Raw genomic sequence first — 5,327 nt, 5'->3', positions numbered from 1 at the left:
CAGTTGTCACCGTGTGTAGAGTTTAAGATGATGTGATTCCTATTCTTATAAAGACAAAGTCGATCTCCGTTACACCCCGCAACAATTTACATGGTTTCCCATATGGTCTTTGTTTGATGTTCTTTGTCTCGTGACTTCGATTTGTCGCAAATGATTCCACCAAATTCAAACAGGGATCAGATTTTACCCGCAACTACTGACTCTGAAAAGGGTGTGAAAAATTGGTTGAATGTGATGTTTATATTCCTGAGACAATGCTTGGAGAGCTTCTCCCGATGTGACTGCGTCATCTGAAGTGGACTGGTTGCGTTTTGTGTTGCATCAAACATGTCTGGATTGTGTTGAATTTTGTGTTGCGTCAATCATGTCGTCATCCATGATTTGACTGAGCGTTAGGACGTCGACAATAGGTGTTTTGATGTGTTTGTAGGAGTGCTTGTTGCTGCAGGGTTGTTTGGTGCAGCGTTGGGTGAACGTAGTGCAGATGAAGATTAGCTGGCTATTGCCGTGCAGGTTGTTTGGTGCAGGGTGGTGTGTCGATGAACGTAGTGAAGATGAGGTGGCCGACTGGAGGCGTTGATTTTTCACGCCTAAGATTGGTTAGTTGTGTGGAGTCTTTGCTCGCTTTGTTTTTGCATCTGACATTGGTTGATGATGGTCTGGAAAGATTGCTTTTTGTTTTTGTCGAAGTCGGGGTACTGCTTCACAGGTCACGTTGTTGTCATCGTCTTGAAGTGAGGTCGCAGTGAGTTGGTCGTTGGGACGCCATATCTGAAGAAAATTACAAAAATTATACCTTATACACAGGAGTATGGAACACTGAAAAAAGATTTGTTTTGGCAGAATGACGTTTGCATGATTACGTCTACATGACAAAATTTTCTCTTTATACGTTTGCTCATTGGTGTAAAAATCCAGCCCCCCCCCCCCCCCCCCCCCCCCCCCCAAAGCATTAAAGGTAAAAGCCATCGTAAAGATACGAAATGGAAATCTATAACGTCTAAAATATATAAAGATTCAAACGCATATTGTAACTAAATGACAACAGAAAAATATACATGGTCCAAACACACACACACACACAATCGAGTGCACGCATCCATGCAAATAAAGTCATGTACACACACACACACCCAATAAAGGTACGTCCAATGGCACGTGTGTGTGCTGTTTGCAGGTAATAGCACCGCCCTCCCTCCCCCTCATGTATGATTTTTACGAAATGGAAATCTTTCCTTGAACCCCCCCCCCCCCCCCCCCCCCCCCCCCCCCCCCCCCCCCCCCCCCCCCCCCCCCCCCCCCCCCCCCCCCCACTCATGTATTGCTATTGCCTATGCCTGGGTTAGTAAACAACGAAAGAATGCAGCGTTTCTTTCTGCATCTGCATGGGTAACGCGGGTGTGACGTTTTCATCTTTCGCTTTGTAACGGTGTTGATATTTTGATTCTCGGCCTCGTTGATCTAGTATAAACTCTACACTGAACAAAAAAACACCCTTCGATTGTACTGATAAGCGACCTTGTGTACCCTACATTCATGGGGCCAAATTTGTCCAACCAATTTTTTTTTATTTAACTTGAAATTTGATTCATCCTCAAATGTTTCCCTTCTTACTCAAAGGACGTAACCACTCGGTACACGTTTTCGAAAAAATCGATTTTGGGTGATCTATTAAATTTAACCAATTTTCTTCACATGCAAGAAAATGACATGCTTTTCGTCCATAAATAATTTCACTTCTTAATTTTACCAGGAAACATTTCAGTCTTGAGTATCGAGGGGGAAATATGTACACAGGCGAAAGATGAAATCGTGACACCGGCAGAATCCCAAACTTTGGCTTAGTACCGCACCCCCCCCCCCCCCCCCCCCCCCCCCCCCCCCCCGTCCATAATGTATGGCAAGATTCCTTGAATCCCCCCCCCCCCCCCCCCCCCACCCCCCATATGGCCTATGCCTGGGTTAGAAAACAACCAAAGAATGCAGCGTTGAAAGAGCGAAAATCCTGCAGTTCAGCCGTGGCGTGTCAAAATGGCGGGGGAAGACTGAGAAACGTGGCGAATAATGTTGCAAATTCTCTATAGTATAAACCCTGTGGTAGAATACAGCAAGGTTAGGAACACTTTAAGAAAGTTTTACAGACTGATAAATGGGATTTACCTGTAGAGCCAGTTGTAGGATCCAACAGCAGATTTGACAGTTGCCCCGATTCAAAGCTGGGGGAGGAGCGGCAACATTCGCTTTGCCTTTGGTTCTGACTAAAGACTGCGCGACCACACGCGACCGCCGACTGGAGGCGTTGATTTTCACGCCTAAGAAGATTGGTTAGTTGTGTGGAGTCTTTGCTCGCTTTGGTTTTTGCATCTGACAATTGGTTGATAATGGTCTGGAAAGATTGCTTTTGTTTTTGTCGAAGTCGGGGTACTGCTTCACAGGTCAAGTTGTGGTCAGCGTCTTGAAGTGAGGTCGCAGTGAGTTGGTCGTTGGGACGCCATATCTGAAGAAAATGAAAAAAATATTATACCTTGTACACAGGAGTATGCAACACTGAAAAAAGATTTGTTTTGGCAGGAATGACGTTTGCATGATTACATCTACATGAACAAAATTTTCTCTTTATACGTTTGCTCATTGGTGTAAAAAATACAGCCCCCCCCCCCCCCAAATGATCACACACACACACAGTGATGAAAGTGCGCATCTCTTCCCAGCCTTGCAGCGCTTTGAAAGTTGGAAGCATTATTAAGCATTTAAGGTAAAAGCCATCGTGAAGATATGAACAAAAAGTAAGACGTCTAAAATATATAATGATTCAAACGCATAGTATAACATAAGTAAATAACAGAAAATATACATGGTTCAAACACACACACACACACACAATCGAGTGCAGCATCCATGAACACACACACAGACAAACACACACACAATAAATGTACGTCCAATGGAACGTGTGCGCGTGTGTGTGGAAGCTGTTTTCAGGTAATAGAACCCCCCACATTTATGGCCTATGCCATGGGTTAGAGAAGTAGAAAAAGCAAGATTCGTTCCCCCCCCCCCCCCCCCCCCCCCCCCCCCCCCCCCCCCCCCCCCCCCCCCCCCCCCCCCCCCCCCCCCCCCCCCCCACATGTAATGCGCCATGGGTCATAGATTTTTACGAAATGGAAATCTAAAACGTCCAAAATATATAATGATTCAAACGCATATTCAGACCTGGGAACCCCTGTTTTGCACTTTGACTATTCTCTGTTTCTCAAACAAACTTGGTGTATTATCAAAAAAATGAGCGTAGTCACTACTCCACACAGCGTTTGCACATCCATGATTAAAACATGCCTCATGCGCGTCAAAATGGCGGAGGGAGACTGCAAATTCTCTATCTCTATAGTATAACCCCTGTGGCAGAATACAGCAAGGTTAGGAACACTTTAAGAAAGTTTTACAGACTGATAAATGGGATTTACCTGTAGAGCCAGTTGATGCGACAGCAGATTGACAGCTGCCTCGATTCAAAGCTGGGCAGAAGCAAGCGGTCCGAATGTTGCCACGCTTTAGGTCTGACTAAAGACTGCGCGACCGCACGCGACTATACAAACAAACAAAATAAAATACAGCAGGAATGACGTTTGCATGAATCCATGATTACGTCTACATGAACAACAGTGATAAAAGTGCGCATCTCTTCCCAGCCGTGCAGCGCTTTGAAAGTTGGAAGCATTAAAATTTAAACGGGTAAAAGCCATCGTGAAGATACGAAAAAAAAGTATGACGTCTAAAATACATAATGATTCAAACGCATAGTATAACATATGTAATTGACAACAGAAAATATGTACATGGTTCACACACACACACACACAATCGAGTCCACACATCCATGCTTATTTAAAGTCATGTACACACACACACACATACATGGCATCAAGCAATACACAATTAAATGACACATATATGGAAAACGTATAATGAACATGAACATGGCAAGTAATTCACACCGTTACCTACTATAAAATTGATGATATATATATACCACTCACTTGCTATTCGCCTAAAAGCTTGCAGTGTGCTGTGACACATATAAGAAACCAGAAGAAAAAAGGACTTTACTTTGGCGAAAAGAGCATATGCTGCTTATTTTTGTACATAACTGCTATAACTGTATTTTTTCCGAACACTTACATGTAAAAAACATAGAGATATATCTTACCATTTCACTAAGACAGCCAAAATAACGGTCAAATTAAGGGGAGATCATGATGAAGGGGAGATCATGATGACGTACATGTCTATGGTTGCACCGGGGGAAAATATTTAGTCGCTGGAACCTATAAGGTTATACGGCGACTTATCAGATGATATTGTTTCGAACTTATCTTTTAACAAGAAGAGCAAACGCTCGATCGAGTCACTTTCGCAGTTCTGAATATTATATGAGGCATCAGATGGACAGGAAGAAATTGCTATTCACAACACAATGAGTCACGTTCACATAAAATTTGAGCCCGGTCACTTTTATAGTTTCCGAGAAAAGCCCAACGTTAAATTGTGTGTTGCCGAACAGAAAAGGCTAGTTATCTCCCTTGTTTTTCTGATAACGTTCGTAAAAGGCTACAGATGTAAATACTTTGATGTAAAGAATAATCCTACAAAGTTTCAATCACATCCGATGAACTTTGTCAAAGATATAAAATGTCTAATTTTTCCTTTGACGCTGACCTGTGACCTTGAAAAAGGTCAAAGGTCAACGAAACCATCGTTAAAGTGTAGAGGTCATTGGAGGTCACGACTAAACAAAATATGAGCCCGATCGCTTTGATAGTTTCCGAGAAAAGTCCAACGTTAAGGTGGTGTCTACGGCCGGCCGGCCGGACGGCCGGCCGGCCGGACAGACTAACACTGACCGATTACATAGAGTCACATTTTCTCAAGTGACTCAAAAATTAAGTAAACAAATCTATGGAATATTTTGGAGTTCCATTAACAGATAAACAGATCTATCTATCTTCTTATTATTTTAGGTTCGTCTGGGGTAGAGAAATAAAACACACAGCTAGGTTCGTCTGAGGTGCGGTCGCGTAGTGTTTAGTCAAACCGTTCGCTTTCGGCCAATGGGATAGCTGGGATATTCTGTCTGCTACGACATTTCACGTTAAAAAGGCCTCAAAAAGCCATTTCGCTTTCGAAGTCGTCAATCTAACCCGGCCTATCGTCTTCATCGCGATCCGTTCCTACGGAAAAACCGAGGGACAGGGTCCAAACCGGCGGGGTTTGGTAGGAGATACGTCCACACGGCGAAAAAGGCCACGCGTATTATAATATAGATTCTA

At 43.5% G+C, this 5,327-nt stretch overlaps 1 long non-coding RNA gene across 1 annotated transcript; it reads right to left on the bottom strand.

Moving 5' to 3' along the window:
* Nucleotides 1-725: 725 nt before the first annotated feature.
* LOC138979685 (uncharacterized) lies at nt 726-5,327 on the bottom strand. Its single transcript, XR_011460092.1, has 3 exons — nt 3,465-5,327; nt 2,161-2,497; nt 726-771 (listed from the first exon to the last, which is right to left on the bottom strand). It is a non-coding gene; the product is annotated as an uncharacterized lncRNA (long non-coding RNA).

This window comes from Littorina saxatilis, linkage group LG11 (genome assembly GCF_037325665.1).
Source record: "Littorina saxatilis isolate snail1 linkage group LG11, US_GU_Lsax_2.0, whole genome shotgun sequence".
NCBI lineage: Eukaryota > Metazoa > Mollusca > Gastropoda > Littorinimorpha > Littorinidae > Littorina > Littorina saxatilis.
Note: the sequence above shows the minus strand (reverse complement) of the source record. Positions and strands in the feature narration are given on the sequence as shown.